The following is a 21,556-nucleotide window of genomic DNA, read 5'->3' as shown; positions in this document are numbered from 1 at the left end:
TGAAGTTTCGAAGACATTTTAAATATGAAAGAATAGCAGAATCAATCAAATACAAAAATGAAGTGATCTCACTGTGACCACATTATATTGAGGAAAAAAAAGAACACAAGAAATTTTATGGGATCATATACACATGATATCGTATATTCTCGCCAAACGTTTTGCGAATATTCAGTTAAATCGCCAATTCTACCTATAAATCATGCCTATAAATACTCATTGTCTGGAAATAAACTTACAAGTCTGCGAGAAATGAAAAATAATTTTACTGCAAAAAATAGTTCTACGTCACAAATATGGGGAAATATTTGTACTTGTAATTAAATTATTATCAAAAAATTTATAGATTGCGCAAATTATCTTAATTTTTTATCTAAGTATTTGAATTTAAGCCAGCTTCGTCGAAAAACGCCACATATATCCAGGAATGTCTTGGGAAACGGGAAAACGGAAGTGACAAAAAATATGTCGTTATTCCCAGGGTCGCTACGTTTTCATCGACATTATAAACAAGGTTTCTTAACATTACTCTCTATAAAAAACTACCGGAGTCACCGAATATTGATGAGATAGCCGAGATGTTGTCGCAAACGAATTTCATTGTATATACCGTGCCATTAAAAAAATCCCCATCAGGACCATGGTTGGTTTTGGTTTTTGGCCCCATTAAAAAAATTGATAATTGATAAATTTTTAACAGCTCTGTCACACCGAAAACCATTGGCCTCATAACATTTGAATTAAATTTCACCGAGTCATTGGTCATTCAAATTCTTGACACTTGTGAGTTTATATAACTATGACTAGATATTTTTGGAACGACTTTTTTTTAGCACCTGAAAGATGGCAATAATAATCACCGATGTCACAGCGAATTTTCATCTGAAATATATCTATAGGTATAATGTTGATTTTTTTGCATGTCTGTTTGTCTGCCGGCCTGTGTGTGTGTGTGTTAAAATTACCATTTTAGGCCGAACCTGCCAAATTTTGCATATATGCAAAACAGGATTTGACTTCAACAATACGCTACATTAAAAGTTCGTCAGAGATGGGCTAAGTGCGAAATGGGCGAGAAACTGCCGCGTCAAAATGAGTCGAGAGCCTCAAGAATGACTTTTGTTTTGTTTACTTTATTTACCGTTGTTTTATAGAAATGCGTTTCGGACATGTTTATTGTAATTGCTTGTAACTTCCGCAAGCCTCCCTTGCCTCCCTTGCATGGATAAATATCGGGTAGAACTTGGTATGTTTTCTAGTTACAGAACAAATTCAGTATAGAGGCACAACTTTATCGAATGGGATTTCTTTTTATAAAGGACCATGATGTTTTTGTAATTTCTCTATATAACATGAAAGAGAGATTAATGAAGTACTACAAAAATTTCGCTGTGAGGAGTTTTCCATATTTCAGTTTATAACTTCAAAATAAACTATATAATTTTTATTTTTCCTGCAGTCTTCGCGAAACAGCCTGTATAAGAGTATGAAGTTAATTTTTGCAAATGCATTCATAGAAATGAGTAAATCTCATGAACGATCTTCGCAGCAATATTGCGCAAATGTTAGGTACATATGCAGGACAGCGCAATTAAGGTTTTATCTATTCATAAGATATGGGTTTTGTTACTCATTTTTCAAAGAAAGCCAGACTAACCCTAATTATGTTAGCACTAAATCATTCGGCCCGCCCTGTTAAACTCGTCGAGGGTAAAAATAGAGGTTGTTTGTGTAAGGTTGAAAAGCTATTTCGATAAACATCAGTTATCTTTTTGTTTTCTTCGAACTGATCTTGTTTATTTATTTATTTTTTTCGGTTTTTCTCCTGTTATTTGCACAGTTTTCGTTTTTCTTCCTAATTTTCTCTCTTCCGCCATCGTTATCTCTGCCAACACCTGCGGCAATCCGTTTTACGTCTGAAGGGGAAAAAAGATGTCCTCAAGGGTACCGGGTGTGAAAATTAGTGACAAAGAAGAACGGCCGACTACTCACACAGTAATTGTCCGTTACATGAACAATACAAAAAAAGAACTCTATGCTGAGCAAAAAAAAATCGTATCCTCTACTAAAGAACATCAGACACTGTCACTGACGTCGATAGGACCAAAACAAGAAAAAAAAATACCAATGTTTATTATTGATTTATAGATTCAGTTATAGGTCTTCGCCTATAAAGCTTTAGAAATGGGGAGTTTTTGTTCTTCTTAGAATGTAACATAGCGTCTGTAACAAGAAAGTTACCGATATTTTTTCTTATTCAGTGAGAAGAAGCAATCTCGTACTGGTATGTTTGAAATTTTTATTAGTACGAGATTTAACAAAATTTTTAAGCCTTGGATAGTGGTATGAACGGACTAACTTAGTCTAGGCTCAGCTAATAACTTCTGAAGCATATATATATAGTCATCCCTCAGTTTACGGACGTTTCAGTTTGCGAAAAATTCGGTTTACGAACACAAAACGATCTATACCTCGAAATAAGCGTATTTCAGAATCTGAGATTACAATTCTTTTTCTACAGAATTGAAGAATTGCAAATCAGTGTAAAAATCCCGCCACTAAATACTACTTATCTCATCCAGTTCATGGATCAGCAAGTCATTTCAAACTTTATGAAGCTCTGAAGAGAAGAAGTGTGTTTTAAAATTATATAATAATTTCTAATTATAAACTAATATCTAAGATACAACTAACGTTCGGTAAATTATACAAATACAAATACAATGCCACAACAGGCAAAATGCCCAACGCGGTGGCTGATAAAAAGATGCCCATAAAAATATGGATGTCATATATTTCAAAAATACAACAAACCAATTAAAAATGTAATGAACACAAATTATAAACAATATATACACATGATAAAATATTATACAACGCCCATAAAGAATACTTATGGTTGTCTTATTCTAAGAATGGATAGCTTCTCGATTTACCCCAACATGTTTATCGTATTTCTTTTTAAACGTGTCAATTGTGTTACAATTTACTTCCTCCGGGGGTAAGCTATTCCATTTATTGACAACCTTATTAGAGAAAAATTCCCTGCGACACCGTAACCTTGCATTGTCCTTCACCAATTGATACTGGTGCCCCCTTGTAAATTCTAGAAACATTTTATCATTCTACATTGCATGTTTATTACGTATTTACAAATCTTGGTACCAAGTGTCTTACAGAAACATCGATTTGGTTTGGTGTTTAGTTTGTGGCTAGATAGAGCTGCAAGTAGAGATAGTTTGAGCTCTGTGACTCCCATATAATAGATTATACATATTCACGGAACCATAATTTGCCCTAGTATCGTTTTCATTCTGTTTGCATTTCAAATCTTTCGAATTCCATGGTACTTTCTTCAGTGTTGGTTGGATGATTACTATTGGGTATGCACAGGAGCATACAAGTCTACGGAGTCCCAAGAACTAACTAATTTATTTTACGTTGATTCCTATGATGAAACATTATTTCGGTTTGCGACCAATTCGGTTTACGAACGGAAGTCGGAAACGTAAGTTCGTAAACCGAGGTTTGCTGTATGTCGTGTCGAAAACATTAGTGCACTAAGCAAACAAATTCGATACGGTAAATATAGTTGACTTCATGTTTTTTCACTTTTTTTTTTAAGTAAGAAACTTAGAATGGATCTAGTAATATGAAGTTAAATGGTATAGGACGACCGCGACACGATATCACATGAACAAAGAGGAAGACGATGAAGGTAAATGTTGTGAAAAAGTTATGAAATATAATCGATGATTCGATAAGAAATTCTTTCTTCGACCACCTAAAATATTATGTTGATGAATGTTTAACCACAGGGGTGGCCGATGTATATATATATATATATAATCGAGCAAATTCTCTCCAACAATTTGGAGAACATTCCTTTTTCTTATGTACTCTTTATTAATTATAACAGTTTTATTGAATGCGTTGCTGTTTGGATTTTCGTCTTTTGGGCCATGGCTGCTGTACGTGCCCTACGTACAGCACGGGATCGAGGGTTATGTGCCACCATCATCATTATTAATTATAAAAAAGTTCTTTAGATAATTTATTACTGATTCATCGTGTGGTGTGTGCAAGAAACGTAAAGGTTTTAACCTATCAATGGAAACACATTTAGATGAATCATTAATATATTATTTAAACACTTTATCAATTCTTGACAGTACTGGGTCAGTATATGGTCTTGGCTGCTTCAAGAGACGCATAACTACATGGACGTGCACAAACACATGCAAAGAATTTGTCAGTTCTTTGGTCGTTGAACGATTTCGCAAAGTGACAGGTCGTTTAACCCCTCGCTTGATTTTAAATGTTGCAGAAAATCAGAACGTGAAATATTTTTACTTAATGGGTGGGAAAAGTAACTAGGTAACCTTAAAGAGGCACCATATGCCACGTAGGCCGGAGTAACACCGAAATCCGGTTTAAAGCTGGAACATATTCCAAGCAAGATGGCAGGAAGTACCTACGACCGTCTTTCGGTCACATGACTCATTATAGCAGCATTCATGTCCCGATTAGATCACCGACAGCCTCGTTGCTTTGAGGATGATGTGATGTTGTGCGTATCCATTGAACACCAAGCAACCAAAAAATAGATCGGAATAGTTCGGATTCGTCAGTACACGGCACCGCGTAGCGATTGGCTTTCGACGGAGGAAGAGGTCCCAAAATGTCTAGATAAACATGAGATAATCGTGTTGATGGTAGACCGAACTCTCCAATACAGGGGATGGAACGTGAAGTCCGACCGATTGCTTTAGAATTAGGGTCGGAGAGATTGGGCACAGCATCGAAAACTTCTCTGCGAAACGTCGAAGGCACGAACGATCTTACTGCTCCAGTTGATCCATCACACAGCATGGTATGAGAAAGCTAATAGTCTCAGTCGAGATCTGAATCCAGCCAACGCAACGCCCGCAAATCATCATCGCCATGGTGGAACAGCGATGCATCGTCTGGAGCACTGAGCACCGAAAGACCGTCAGCGGGTAAGAAGACAAAAAGTTGAGGTTCATCGCGAGAACCCAGGCTCGAACTCCACCGTCGCCATGGTGGTGGTCGGCTGAAGTTGGTTTTCTGTAGTTCCCAACTTCAAGGCGCGAATGCGAGCCGATCTCCCCTTTCGAAAGTCCCGCCACAGAGAGTAACAGACCTATAAACAGCACAAATTCAATCATAACACATCACTCACTTCCCTTCTGAAATATAGATGGCTATCTGTGGAGATAGCTCTGGGCTTACTTTATGGAAATAGAGCACAAAATCTCTCAATCCAAAAACTGAGCATTAACGCGAGTTCTTGTTCGAAATTAACTTTGTTTCTTTGTTTTGTATACAGGACATAACGGCACCTCTCGCACACTCCACTGCATAATACATTTTAAATTAAAATTTGAAAATTTATTTGATCGTAATTTATCAAGATGCACATTACGAAAGTAAGACAGCGGAACATTTTTTTTTTTTGGGTGGATGAGTAAAATTTTTGTGTTCCGTAAAAACGGGACGCATATTCTTCATGCTAAAATTCGTAGAGTGGCACGCATTGAAAACAATCAAAATTGTGGCATGGTGTGGTGAAAGATTGGCCATACCGGTTAGCCATATGGCAATACTATGGAACAATATTATGCCAATGAAGTGGTGAAATTTTGAATAGTGATAAATGAGTAGATGTGGTGCACAATCCTGGTATTTCGAGACCATAAAAAAAAATTGAAAATATATCCTTGCAGAGGGATTTAGTGTTATGGAGGGTTTATCATTGTATTGTTTTGAGGCAAGGTTTCACTCTATGTAAATTTCCGAACCGAATGTGGCAGAATTACTGCATATCCCAAAGCATATACAGCATTTTATACAGCATATACAGAGTTTATACAGCATATACAGAGTTTATACAGCATTTCCTAAAGATTAAGAACGTTTCAAACCACAATATTGCATCATCCATGTCCTGCTCCATTGAAACAATTGTTTTTTTCTTGATGTTGAACGCTTAAAATAAATAAAATAGCGTTTGTGTTGGTTATGGCATCTTGACACTTTTGCAATTACTGTGCGTCCAATGGGACAATGTGTCCAAAATTTCTTGCATTTTAAGAATCTTATTTGCCACGTGGAGGATTTCCCTTTCGAGTGTGGATGTGAAATTTTTAAACTCCCATTATTCAACTCTGAAGCTTTCAACTTTTTAGTTTGGATGGGTAAACACAAATTTTCCTGTTTGTGACTTTCCTCCAAATGAAGGCATGAAACTCGTTGGTTTACGTCTCTCGTACAGTCTTCAGACACCTTCAAACTCACTTTTGCGAAAACATATATGTATTCCCATAGCAGGTCATTAGCATTTTAGAGAGCTTGGACGGAGGAGAAAAGGGGGATAAATGTGTGGATATCCGAAAACTCTTAGTATTACACACTTTTAGAGGCCGCGTTTCTTCGTAACGAGTCCCCCGACGAATTAGTCAGCCTCCTGAGATAGCATATTGAAAATCGAAAATGGTACATCTGTCGTCGTGGAGGATGTTACGCCGGGTCTGTTACGCTAGAGCTAGGTAACAGCGTACGAGAGTCAGAGACGTGAATGAGGGAGAGGGAGTGCTTTTGGTTATGATCCATGTTACGCTCGAGCATCTAAAAATCTCTGGAGGTGAGAGGAAAAGGATTTCGGAATATGAAATTTTCTCTTACTCTGACAAGTATATTTCTGAATCCAATATTTACGACGTAACGATACTCGCGACAGCTTGAATAATAATGAACGCATTGTATCGGCAGTAAAATAATAATAATAATAAAAAACGATATGGAGACAGCTAGAGACCGCCGGCTCCGAGCTATTTATTGATTAGAAAAGACCAGCGTAAGGTTCGAATATGTCGATGAGGTGCCACTTTACATACAAACGGATGATCGATATGTTAAGCTTCCGGCTGTACTAACATTTGTTCTAGAACATGTATGTGGGTAAACAATATAATATTGATAAGTTAATTAATAACATGATTCCGGGGCTTATTTAAATTATTTACAATGGAACGAGTTAACGGGCTGTAGTTTCCGTGCTAACCTTGAATAAAATATTTGTATGTAGGACCCCGTATTCTACAATTAGTATTTACCCGAGGACCAATTGGTTAACCCTAACTGGCGTGGTGGGGTCATTTTGATCACACGCATTCTTCATCTTGCCATCCCTTGAGAAAGAAATGCATCTGGATTATCGTATATATTTTTAGTACCTTCCAAGCTAGTTGTTTACATGTGTCTGACAAACATATGATGTTATTCTGCTTTTTCTTCCCCTCTATATCATTGATTTCTGTGGAGTAACCCCACCACACTACTTGCGGAAGTCTTTTTTGTCTGACGGCAGGAGTGTTCAGATTGAAATGGTGTATCGGAAGACCGTCAGTTTTCTTGGTAAGTTTCAAATTAGTCCTGCAACATCGGATATCCAATGTGAACATGAGGACGATGTTGTTAGTGGATTGTACGTAAGGTCTGTGATCATCATGCCATGGTGACCCCCCCCCCCGTCGCCACAGTGGTGGTCGGCTGAAGTTGGTTTTCTGCGGTTCCCAACTTCGAGACGCAAATGCGATCTGATCTCCCCGTTAAAAAGCATCGGCACAGAGAGCAACAGGCCTACAAACAGTACAAATATTCAGTAACTGCACAACACTCACTTCACTTCTGAGGTATAGATGGCAGCACTGAAAAATCACACACAACACTATAGATACGCACTCAGACAGTTAGGTACACGCACTTACAATTCCGTCACAACTCGCTAGGTAGTAAATTGCTTATGGCAATAGACCTGAGTTGTGCTTGGTTTGAGAGAAAGAAAAAAAACCTTCTCTGTTTATTCACCAGAATCGTGGTCTGTTTTCTTACAGGCATGAAACAATTGCAAACATTCCAAGTCCTCGAGGACTAACTAGACCGAGCCTATAACGACCTAAGTCCTATTTATAAATTACAAAACTTCTTTATCCATTTATAACTTGCCATAAGTTTAGCAATTTGTTTTCAAAGCATATCATTTGGCATCAAGAATTCCACTCGAGCATTTCAGAATCATGTTCCAGTCTTAAATACGAGTAACTAAAGTTCCAGGTCTTCATTACATAGGATTACTGACTCCCTAAAGTATTCACATCGATAAGAATCTATCTCTAAAAGTTATATTGAAGGTTAAGACGAGAATACAACCGAAGACCTTTATCTTTGCTTTTTATCACTACGTTCTTAACCAAAGGGGAATAACTTCATATTATACGGCACAAAATTTCAGATCTAATCGAGAGAGAGCAATAAAATTTTAAAATATTTTTCCTTCAATATACATTTTTTTTTTAAAAAAAAGGAAAATAAATTGATGAATAATTAAAGAAGGTTCACCGAGAGAAAAGAATAAAAAGAGGAAAAACTACATAATACATGCGTACATCAACGTCTATCATCCGCCAGAATTCCGGTAAATTTTCAAGAAAACTTCTTTATTTTCTTCGGGGAGGGGGATAAAAATGTTCCTTTGGTTTGCATTATTTAACGAGCTTAATTACGTGGTACTTAATAAAGATATTCCAGAATTTCCGGAGCCTTTTCTTGGCGCAAGAATAAAATAATAATGAAGTAGATAGAATGGACCAAGAAAAAAGAAAAGGCAAAAAGACGCATCCAGGGCTTTTAGACAACCTCTGTCATTTTTCAGTTGAGAAGCTACCACCACGACATAATTTCTATCTAACAAATAGCATCTTTAAAAAAGAATAAAGTAATATTTCACGTGAAAGAAGACTTTCTCCCAGGCTCTTAAAGGTTGGTATTTGAAAAATTTAGGCCATTCTGAGGAGGTTTTGTACGTACTGTTTGTGCCGTTTTCTATTTATCCTCGCTCCAAGTAGTTTTTCGGTTCTTTGTTTTAAAACTTAAAGTACGGTTCCCCCTCTTTTATTATTATTTTTTTTTGTGGTTAGTATTCTCTGTTACACGGTCCTTATGTTTCTTGTTTGGCTTTTTAGATACTGCTATCTCATTCAAGTTGAAAAGCATAACTTTAAACGAGTACGTTCGCCCGTGGAAGGCAGCACTTTCTTTATCGCGTTTGTTATGTATTCTTTTTTTCGTGAAAGAAAAGGAAAAAAAATGTGAATAAAGTTAAATCTTTGGTGGAACCATTTCAAGTCCGTAAACAAAGAAATACTGGACTCGACAAAAATGTGATACCGAAACGCAAAGTTCCGCTTTTTGAGCAACATACGTTATACGATGCACGGGGCATAAACAATGAACACTGGATATGAAAAAAGGGAAACAAAAGATTGATGTGCATTTCGGGAACAATGCTTCCTTTCTGTATGAATGACCGTGTTTCTTCTACGTTTCATATATATATAAGGTTTCATATTAAAATAAAATCACAATGTGTAGAGAGAGCGTTTCAAAAGCCGTTTTCAGCTTTATTTCTTTCCCTTTATATTCCACATGTTATTTATTTCAACTGTTTCAAAAGTGAAAACGGAACAAATAATCGTAACTGAAGAACCAATGATCTTAAAAATGATAGAGTTTTCCTTTAGAACCTGCGATTTTTCTCGTAAATGTATTTTTTATATATAAAAAAATGAATAGTTTTATTTCATTGAGGAAATATCCCCAATGCAATAAATATCCCCGTTTCTCTTTCTTTCTTTTCCTTTCCGAATGTTCTTATTTCACAAATTGGTGTTATTCCTTTGGTATATTTATCAATTTAAAAATACCCCATGAGCTTCCTATACATTTTTTTTATCATATATATAGTCGAGTTTTATAATTATATTTTTGTAGAATCATCTTTTCTATCATGGTTTTGTCTATTTCTTTAAGTAAACGGCATATGTTCGTGCGTACCAGAAATGAAAAGAAACCACAATAGTTTTTAAAAATTTTAGTATAAAGGTACGGACATTGTCTGCCGTACCTTCACACTAAAATTTCACACACACACAAAAGCTACCTAAGTTATGTTTCTTTCCTTCTCCAAATTGGTATTTAGGGGGGAAAACGTACCAAATCAGCAGTTTCCAATTGGGGGGGGGGGACTGCCTTTGTCCCATGGATTCTATAGCCCGATTGTGTGAAGAATTATAAAAAAAAGTAATTCTGAGTTGAAAAAAAAAATATATATATATATATGTATATATAATTCGTGGTCCTATTCTCGACCGACTCTCGAAATTACTGTGAGTGACATCCTTTGATAATTTTTGTATTGACCACTTCAAGTTCAACATAAACTAAAAAGCCACAAGCATTAAAGTCGTTTATTCATTTTCTCATTCAAACTAGATTTAATACAGCTTCATCACTCATTGAAATAATGTCTAAGTTTTTCCATTCTAACTTTTTATTTTTTCGTATCCTGTTTCTTATACAGGGATATTATCCACCACCCAATAATTGCACACGTTATTTCTTGTGAAAAACTAATGCAGAAAAGTGTTTTTCGTTTCAGGATCAGACAAATATTTAGTTAGCTATACGTTTTGAGTTTTTGTGAGGTGTCAGATTTGCAACGGCCATTTTTACGTCAAACACCCAAATGAAGTGAATTGGTCACCGAACAGAAGATTACAAAATGAGCTGAAATATTCAATCCCATTAAAAGCCAGGTTCGGCCTTCTTCTTTTACGATTAGCGCTTTCTCTCTCAATTCAGTGTGATGTTATAAACTTGTTATTACACGTTAGCTTCCCTCGCTATGTTGGAAAATTTATCGCCAGATTTGTCAAGTCTTGGTCAGAGGAGAGTTATTTCAACTATGGTTAAACCAAATCAACACTGTTTTTTTTTGATAGAATGAGATTATTTGTTATCCTTCACTCTTATGCAAAATCTTTTGAGGAAAGGCATACAGTATACTGCCTTATAGCGTTTTTCACCCTGTTGTTTCAATTAGGTCAAATATGAGTCAATAAAACATGAAGGTATTACCAAACATATACACCATTGATGATATGCTAAACTTAGAACTATCCTAATCACGTTTTCCCATTGTTGATTCAGCTCACGATTGTTCATGGAAGGTCTGTTTTGAAAAAAAAAATACCAACGAGAACTTTCATACTGTTATATTAAATCTCGCTAATGTTTGCGCAGTTTAAGCCTTTCATCAAAAGGTTTACCTAAATCCGTCAGCATAGTCACGATTTCTAGCCGGCATCATTTCATAAATGACACGTGGACTGTCAAAAAGAATTCTGTAGTTTTTCACTTACGAATATCAAAAGTTATAAGTTATCAACCTACACAAATTGCAATCAAGTTAAAGTTTTCCTGGCACGATTTATATCGTCTTTTAAATTCCGTATTGTTTCAACACCACAGAATAAATTTGATTCAATAAATGGGAAAACAAATTATAATATTTAATATAAGGCTCAGAATATGAATTTAATTACCCTTTTCACACTCGAAAGTACAATATTTCCGGCACACAATCTTGCTTAAATGTTATATCATTCCCGTTCTCGACGAGCTTGCATGGCTATTGTGTTATTACTTATCTAATAATCATCTCTGGAACAATTTTTCAACCATTCCAGCATTCCGCCAACAAATTACTCTCACAGTCCCAACGATAATCGAGTAGACATGGACGAAAGTTCTTCAAAGATATATTTGAACATTAGTGAAACTACGACATCTACATGACCGTGTGTGTATGTGTTCCTTTCACCGCAAGCAAATCCAATCTAGTAGAAAGCCAAACCGACGGGAAGAATCTTCCGGCGGATTCTACAAAAGGACATACACACGCATCCACAAAGAAACATCCTCGCTTCTTAGCAAACACTGCAAGGCGAATGAGAAACATACACCACGCACTACATTCTCCGGGCAATTCTCTTCTCTGTTATACGCTTTTGCGGGAATTTTCAATATTGCTCAAGAGGGAACTTTTCGTTTTGAGTGCAGTTTTAAGAATATACGATCGAATTTTTCCCTCGCGGTTCCTTTAACACGTATTTGCCGAGCGTAGAGAAGACGTTACGAGCAAGGACCAACCTTCGGAACAAAACTTCTCAGTAAGAAGAGACAAGGGAGGAAAAAGAATAAAATGAAGTAAGAGAATTTCTCCGTTACAAGACTTAACTCAAGTAGCAAACTCATTACGAGTGGTCAGCTGACTTTTTAAGAAGTAGGAATCCTAAAGATTAAAAAAAAAAGTTCGCCACAGTTACAGAGTTCTTCCGTTTTTGTGGGAAAGGGTGAAAGAACTTTTCCTCCCTTACCTTTTACTTCAATTAGACCAACTTTCAAGAATCGCTGCTAAAATCGTTTGTTTGCTCTCCGTGAGTAGTTTTGAAAATTAGATCTTGTGTGGGCTTCTTTCCTATTGTTCTTTTTTGCAAGCGAAGTCCTCTTTTTTCGTTACTATATTTAGTTTATTGACTATATCGTTTTTATACTTTTTTGTTAACTTTAATGATGGAGGCACAGTATAAGAGTTAAATTAATGTTTCTGCTAGAAATGATATATTTTTGATACATTTTGAATTGTATCATTATTTTTAATTGTTATTCTAGTTCGTTGTTATTGTAATTTCCTGATTAAAAAGGCGTCTACGCAGAGTTTCGAAAAAGACTTACTTTGAGATGACATGACTTCAAAACAGTTACAGGCAGAAATGAGATATTTCTAATGGAAAAGACGTAAATGTAGAATTGAAAAATACTCAGAAAAATACGTCAATTTTTTAATTGATTATAAAGTTTATTTTATGTAAGTTATGCAATGCATTTCCCTTTTTTTTTATGAACCCATTGAAGTTCTAAACGCAGAATGACAATAAAATATGTTATAATAATATATGTGAACAAGCCACAAAATATATACTTTGGGCATTACTGGTACTTTTCCTCATGTAAAATGAAAAGCATGTGCCGTCGCCTAACCGAAATAAGAAACTTTCTCAACGCGAATTTCATGTGAGACATTCTACAAGCGCAAGTCGCAACCAAAATGTCGGAATGATCCATATTTCACAACGGATTGAAAAACCCATATTTCCTCATCATTTTCATTAAATCATCAATAAATCATTCCAATGCAAATACAAAGGTCACACAGGCGAAATGCCCAAAAAAGGCGGGTGGAAAAATTATGCCATAAAAAAAATTGGTGTGAAATAAAACCAGAATTCCCAATAAAAAAGTATATATCATCAAAAATAATAATTAATAATATATAATGCACTGCGCACAAAAAAGATCATCGTTGTCATATCTAAGTATGGGTAGTTTCTCGATTTACCCCAAATATGTGTATCGTAATTCTTTTTAACCCGCGAACACGCGCGCTATAGGGAAGAACACGAGAGCGCGCAAGGGGGTGATTCACACTCCACTACTTAATTTCTTCTGAAACACGTTTTTATTTAAATTTCAGTAAATATAAACCTTAAGCAACATTTACTTAAAATGGAAGAAATTATTCGTGAATACCTGTCTTTATTTGATATGAAAACTTAACATTATTCCACACACTCCGCGCGAAGACTGACAGTATTAGCAAGTATTTTTGATGTACTTGAAGCAAGTCGTTTATGTCGTCATTTTCTCGTATACACAAATACGCAACGTTTGTTTGAAGCTTCTAGCTTTTTTTTTTTAAATGGGTCGGAAGCAGAAAAATTTGTTTTGAATCTCCCTTTCTGTTAGAGTGCAGACCCTTTTGCTATTTGGAATCTGATAAGTTGAAGGGTTAGATTTATGATGAGAGCCTTTATGATGAGAAAGAAAGACTTCTGTTCTTGAATTCATTTGGGAGTTGAAATTCATAACAAAAGCACCCTTGCATTGATTGCAGCGATGGTGAGTGATGTAAAAAGTATTATCATAGGCTATCTATTCGAAAATTTAATACGTAGAATATAGAACGCCAATTTCATCTGCAAAATCCACAGCATCGTCGCAAGATCTTTTTCACAAGATCTTGAGAAAGCTCGTAGAACATTTAACAATCTGACTGATTCATAGACTTTTCTCATCCGTAGAAACAGCTTCAAACATTTGTGTAAGTGTTTGAACTTAACCGAGAACTATTTTCGTGCAAGTAAACTTACACTAGGACGCGCAGGGGAGTGTAACACCCCAGTGAGAGCTTCTGTTCGCTTTTTTTGACCACCATTGAACAATATTCGGGAAACCTGAGGATTACCACATCGGTGATCCTATTTGCATCCGAGATAGTAACCCCGTTCAACTCTTAAGTGAAACGTGGGTTGTTCGAATGAAAATGAGTGGCCATACATTTGTGAACGCTAAGCGTCATGCTCTATTCATGCTCCAATCCTGTTTAAGTTGGTCTGGAGCAACTCCCTATCGATTTGATTCCCGACTACTCCATTAGCTTCACGTCATCTGAGAATTTCCTAACAATCTCATCGGTAACCTTACTGAGTTTCTTTACCCAGATTAGGGGGGTCGCAAGGACGCTTCCTTGAGGAACTCCACTTGCCATTCCCGTCCAATCAGAGAATTATTTTTTTTCGAACAAACAACACAATGGCCAAAACAGAGAATAAATTATGAAAGAGCACTTTCAGACCCAAAGGGAAATAAATACCCCGATCATCATAAGCCGTTGTGACGTATCTACGATTCTATCCAAATCAGCAAGTTGCCCCAAATCCAAAACTCGTGTAAAAACGCTTCAAGAGTTTACCATGTTGGACTCGATCGAATGGCTTCTGGAAATCAAGGTAAACAGCATGTGCATTTTTGCCCTTAGGGGCCGTTCAAGTATTACGTCAGCAATTTTTCAGCCATTTTTGAAACCCCATTGTCAGCAACATTTCTTCATCTCTGCCCCCCCCACCTCCTATCACATATTGCTGGGACCAGAGACTGTACGCGGGGATGGGGGCGTAGGTGGCTCTTGTCCCCTCCAAGCGATCAGAAAAGCATAGCATTTTTTTGAATGCAAAAAATATTTTTTAAATCAAAATTGCAGAAGAAAATACCTTTATATGTTATTGAAATCAATTTCTGTCAATTTCAATGCTATTGGAAGGTTAAGGACACAAAATTTATTTTCAATAAATTCATTGTGACCCACCCTCTAGGCCATATAATGATAAATCCTTGGCCCGAGGACCAAATGTGGCCTGCCCCCCTCAAACCTAAGATTTTAAAAATGAACTAAGCGGCACATTTACAGGTCGATTAGGTGAGTCATGGCACAATTCCAGAGCATTTCGGCGGGCCGTGACACATTTTCAGATCCCTTAGGTAGGCCTGTGGCACATTTTGCAGATTCCACAAGTAGGCCTGTGGCACATTCACAAATCACTTAATGACCCGCGACACAGTTCCAGAACATCAAAGCGATCCGTGGCACATTTAGAAATCCCTTGAGTGACAGTTGGCGCAGTTTTAGAGCACTTAAGTAACCCCCAGTGCGGTTCTATATCACTCACGTTATCCCCTTCACATTCCCAGATTACTTAAGTGATCCGCGACATAATTACGGATCACTTGAATGATGCGTGGCACAGTTCGAGAGTACGTAAGTGACCCAAACACATATCTAGATCACTTGAAGGATTTACGAAACATTTAGAGATCACTGAAGTGGCTCTCTAGGAGACTTATCAATGTGGAAATTGTTAGTTCAGGTGCCCACAAACCACAGTTCAGGATGGCATTAATAATATTTCATATTTTTATAAAGAGTGGTTGATGACGTAATCATCATCCAAACCCCCCCCCCCTTGTCATCAAAAGTAATCAAATCGCAAACCCCTGCCCCCATAGATGCTGACGTAATACTTGTATGACCCTTACTTAAAGCTTCGGTCACGCATAGAAACGAAGGAGGTTAGTTACACATGATTTTTCCTTTCTGAACCCATGCCGATTATCCGACAATACATTATTCACCTTTATCCACTTCACCTATTGAATATTGATAATAATTTCGAAAATTTTCGAGCGGGAGCTCGTCGAACTCACTAGACGATAATTCGACACTTCTTTTTATAATACCCTTTTGAAATATCAGAACCACATTAGCAACCTTCCAATCCCTTGGGCCCTTGGGGCGATACTCTCAGCAGTAATACTCTTGTGCAATTAGCCGCAACAATTCATTATTGGCACATTACGTAAGGACTAGGATGAGTATCATCTGGTCCTGATGTCTGCTTAGATACACATTTTTTAGAAGTATTAAGAGAGTTCTATATCCTCCACCTGAATATCATTGAGGGCTTTATCACCCCATGACACACACGCACTTTATATATCATCTTCCCTAGTAAAAACTGACGCAAAAATGTCATTGAAAGCTCTACACATGTCTATATTGTTCTCTACCCTATATCCTTCCATTGACAGAGGGGGCCAACTGTTCTTTTACGTCCATTGTTGACATACTTCAATAATGATTTTGGTTCAGTGACAATGATATCTGCCAGCCTAGATTCAACTTCTTTTTTACTGTCCCTAATCACCCTCTTCAGTACCCTTCTTTCTTTCAGGAAATATTGCAGTCACCTGTGGTCCTTTCATACTCTTTATAAATGCCCTATTCTTGTCAAGATAAAGATTACGCATATTTTCCATGAACCAGAGAGAATGCGACGAACAAACGCTCGAACAAGTGGCTTGAATTCTTCTCATTGGCATGCCGCACCAACTGATCCCAATCGGTCTTTGAAAACTCCCGCTAAAGTTTCTCTCAAAAGATCAAAGTTGATTTTTCGAAAACAAGGAACCATTCTACTGTGACAAGCTTTACTCAAAAAAATAGAGAAAACTAATGGCACGATGATCACTAGAAGAAAACTCGTCCCACACGGCAACATGTTCAACAAGTTCCTCGGAACTACTGAGAACTAAAAAAAAAATAGAAGGGCCCCTACTGACTTTTGATACCTGATGATACAAAAAAAAATTATCGAGTACCAATGTCTTCATGCAAAAAGACTTGTTTTTATTTCCAACTTCAACCAAAGCATGTTCGTACATTTGTTTTACGAAAGCGTAATGAGAAATATGGAATACCGTGAAGGACACAGCCCTTTACAGAGTGTTTCATTTTCATCGTCAGCCGCTGAGTGATTCTTAGGCAAATGATTTGGCTTTATCCTTTTTTGTTCTTTCACGCGAACGGAGAACAAACATTGCTAACTAGCAAGGAAAATCGCAAAAACCAATACTTCAATTCAAAGTCCAGTTATCGGAAGAGTCATTACGCTAATAAGCCTCAAGTCGTCAAAAATATTTGTATTCATTTTAAATGAAGATCATAAAAAAATAAAGAAACTGCCTTTCTTTGTTGCATCGATTTTTTTTATTCTGATCTTAGTATCGTTGCTGCTTAATTCATTGTTTTAAAATGTCTGAATGCTTCAGGGAATATTTGAAAGTGGAAATATGAATAAAACATCTTTTTTTCAAATACTTATTTTTAGTAACTTTTGGAGTGTAGGGATCGTGCATATTTTTAAGAAAACTCTCTGATGTTAAATTTATGTTGTAAGTTAGAAGAGAATATTTAACAGGAAAAAGGAAAATACTAATGACTCTAAAGATTGTTAAATGTTCGTGATTCATAATATAAATTATTCAAATTAAAAATAATCACTTTTTTATACAACCATAGTTGCTGAATGAAATCACATTTCCGTACAGTTATGTACTTCCAAATAACCATTAATACGCTGGTATCAATGAAACTGCAAATTCAACATTAAAATTGCTCATTACCTTCTTTTTATTATTTTTCATTACCAATATAGAATCATTCTTCAAAACTGTAGTAAACTTATTTCAATTCTGTTTGCAATATTGCATTTCGAAAAAAAATGTGACATTTTTGTTAGGAGTTGATGCAATATGTTTTTACCTTATCTATCTTTCATTCGTGAAATATTATATCTAATTGCGGATAAAGGTATCATATCAGTTGATACAGAGTTATATGTTTTTTTCGGATAAATTTCTTTAAAATAATTTAAAACTGCAAAATCAGTTTTTCTCTCTTTTGTCCCTCACTCTCATCATGAAGGGCAAATACAAATGCCGCAAAAGGCAATCTGCCCAACCGGTTGGTCAGAATGATAAACAGCACTAATTGAAAAAAGACAATATTATTTAAAGCAGGTAAAAATATTATAAATTTACGAACGGTCTGTAAAAAGGTGACTCAAAATATAAAATTTCCAAAAAGTGAGCGTTTGGTATCTTGCAGCGGACGTAGAGAAACAAAATTCTATGATAATAGTATTTAGTGGTATTTCATTGTTCCAAAAAAAAGAAAAAAAAATTTTTTGGAACAATGAAGTATCACTAATATTCTTTGGGTGAATAGAAAGTGAAAAAATAATATCATTTCAAGCTCGTATTGAATTATTTTCACCGGCAGTAGAGGTTCTTAACCGTTTGTGTTTCACTCACCCTATATACCGATAAGACGAAGGCAGAAGGACCCCCCGCCACTGAGATTAAATCCACGGACACCATTGAAGAACATCAAACACAGTAATGTGAGAAAAGGAAACAAGTTGATTGTGTTCTCATCTAAGCTCCCGGAACCCCGTGAAACTTGAAGAACGACACTTGATTAACGAACACTGACCTACCAGAATGAAAGCTCATATGACAGTTGATATGGTAGGGTAGATTTGATGATCATATATAAAATTCTTTAATATTATAGCTGAATAGCTGCAAAAAATATTATAGTAGTAATCCCTATATATTAGATAATTAAAAAACCATACCTATTAATTGACTCAATGCTCATGTGAGGGGAAAAACAATTTCTTTTCTCTCTCAATAGGATTTTTTTCTCACTTTTCGATGATAATTATCCTCATCGGAATTATCATAATATTTAGACAAGGAAAATCAATTGGCGCAAATAGGTTTTTGACAGCTCACCTACATCTAATATCATCATCAAAAACATTTATTTCAAAATTAAAAAAATAATAATTATTAATTAATTTAAATATAAATAAATATCTATATATTGATTTTCTATTTATAGAATAATATCCACATCTAATCGTAACTTGAAATAAGAAGATTTATTTTAATGAAAGGGATATCGACTCACCTTGGAAGTCGAAAAAGAGATATCCTCAATCTCATTAACTCCTTACGATATCCAGAGTTCTCACAGGCGTTCAATTAAAGTAACAATATTTCACATCCAAGGGGAAAAAAAAAACCATTTGTTTTAATTCCAATATCTAAGAATTGCGTTTATCAGGAAACGGAAATTCCTCCAGTGTCAAACGTCACAAAACGATGTATCCGTAGAAAAATAAAATAGGATAAAATGAGAGAGAAAAAGAGGAGTAAAAGGAAAAATCTTCTTCTTCTCACTACAACCTGCTTCAGCAAAGAGCACGTTTTGTTGGCACCTTAATCAATGGTGGAAAGATAGCGATGTTATCCATAGGGATGCCGCTGACCTAATAATGCTTTGAGCATCAGGATTTTAGTCTTTCCGTTCTTTTCTAAATCGATCATGAAACTTACTCGATAGATGGCGCTGACTAGATGAACTTTCGTGAGTATTTAGACCAGTTTTGGATTCGTATAAAGACTTTGAAGTGGTATTTTGGTTGAAGAGAGATACACACACACACACACACATCGGGTTTTAATCCACTCCATTGTAAAATATTTTTTGGATATTCCATGTAAAAGAGAAATACATTTTTTTTATTAATAAAACTAGATTATTCGGGAGACGCGACGCAAATTATATTTAAAAAAATATTTTTATTTTTTTTAAACTTGATCCAAAATATTACTTCAATTTCCCATTAAAACACGTGAGAATTTTTCTCTAAAATTAATTTCACTTTGGTTAGGGACATCAGGTTGTACCATAGGGAGTTTCTTCCCTAATAAAGTTGTGAATGCCTGTAATATTTTTCCTCTTGTCATGAATTCCCCGACGATGGACGAATGTAAAAAGTATTATGATAAGCATTTGGGATTAATCGAGTAACTATTAATACTTCATACAAATGAATGGTAATCACATTTTTATTTTGCCAGTATATTTTAACTTATTTTCACTTTTCTTTACTTTTTTAACATTTTTATTTTTTTTCAGCCGCAAAGTTGGGAACATTTTTTGCCGCGGCTTCAGGTTTTTTTATATTTATTTGTATACAGATTTAAATATTGAAAATGTAATTTTTGAACTATTATGTTTTAAGATTAAAAACAATCAATAATGATACTCACACAAATATGTATAATTAATCAATTGCAAATAATAAATAATGAATATATATGGGAATATAATACTATATATATATGAATATATATACTAATCAAAAAGATAAAATTAAAGATTAAGAAAAAATGTGTGTGAATGCATTCTTTAGTTTTCAATCAATAATAATTAACTGTCATTTCGAGGGTAACTATTCATCGCGGTGCTATGTTATACTTAACTAATATATATGGTACTGCGAAAGCTCGAAGTGAGGCCAATTCGAGTCATTTCTCAAAGTTCAACTTTGGCGGAAATTCAATTTTGAGAAATGATTCAAGCTTTGGCTGGACAATTCGCGAAGTGGCCGGAGATCTCTGGCCAAAGTTCGATTTGCTGTCGTAAGACGATCCCATCAGAGTCACATCCATTTTTTTCATCGCCAATCTGTGTGATCCATGGTTATATGTAGTACCTGGAATAGATTAGCTCCGCGTGACGAGAGAAAAAAAGAAGAGAAATTTGAGAAAAAAACGACAAAAATAAAAATATAAACATACAGTTTTCTCTGCCAACTTTAGAAAAAAAAAATCATTTCATCGTGACTGCGATATGATGGGTTGCCATAGCTAACGTGGTCATAATTATCACGAAAAAAAATACACAAGCTTGTGGCGATGATCTGATGCACCTATGACTTGCCTGAAAGCCTTCTTTGTTTTCTGTTGACGCACCTGGTAGTTTGCTCACGAGATCTTTGCTTTCTCACAGATAATGTTCTCAGTTACAGTATCACAAGCTAGTGGCTTTTCATTGATCCACACGAGCAGCAACTTTTCTACTTCCTCTAGCACAAAAGTATACACAACACACTGGATACGCACTCAGACTGTTAGGTACACATACTTATATTTCCGGCACAACTCATTAGGTAGTAAATTGCCCATAGCGATAGACCTGAGTTGTGTTCGGCTTGAAAAAAAAAAAAAGGTTACGATGGTACTTTTAGTTTCGTGTCGTAAACAGTCAAGCACACATGTGTGTTCATTTATCGAGTAAGGCACACTGACGGAAGGCAACTTATGGGAGAATATTACTCACAATTCCATAGTACGTGTGTGAGTGAAAGCGAAAACCATCGGCCTCAGTTGTGATAACCGGAAACGTAATAAACAAATCGAACATATTTGCTCATTAAACGAGTCAAAACTTGTTAAAAAGTTTTGATCGCTATGCGAATTGTTCGTTAACCGAACCACTCGTTAACCGGAGTTTCACTATATAACAAACATTAATAGGGCG

The 21,556-nt window shown here is 35.8% G+C and overlaps 1 protein-coding gene across 1 annotated transcript in view; it reads right to left on the bottom strand.

Moving 5' to 3' along the window:
• The window catches only part of LOC149075432 (protein turtle-like), a 590,018-nt gene extending 570,540 nt beyond the window's left edge, over window positions 1-19,478 (bottom strand). The window contains exon 1 of the mRNA XM_089242766.1: window positions 19,136-19,478. The gene's annotated coding sequence lies outside the window, so the exon portion shown is untranslated. The remainder of the gene's footprint in view (window positions 1-19,135) is intronic.
• Window positions 19,479-21,556: the final 2,078 nt, after the last annotated feature.

Source organism: Pholcus phalangioides, unplaced genomic scaffold (assembly GCF_987345545.1).
Source record: "Pholcus phalangioides strain wild (caught in Gottingen) unplaced genomic scaffold, Ppha-v1.0 ptg000015l_1, whole genome shotgun sequence".
NCBI classification, from domain to species: Eukaryota; Metazoa; Arthropoda; class Arachnida; order Araneae; family Pholcidae; genus Pholcus; species Pholcus phalangioides.
This window is presented reverse-complemented; position numbering and strand designations above follow the sequence as displayed.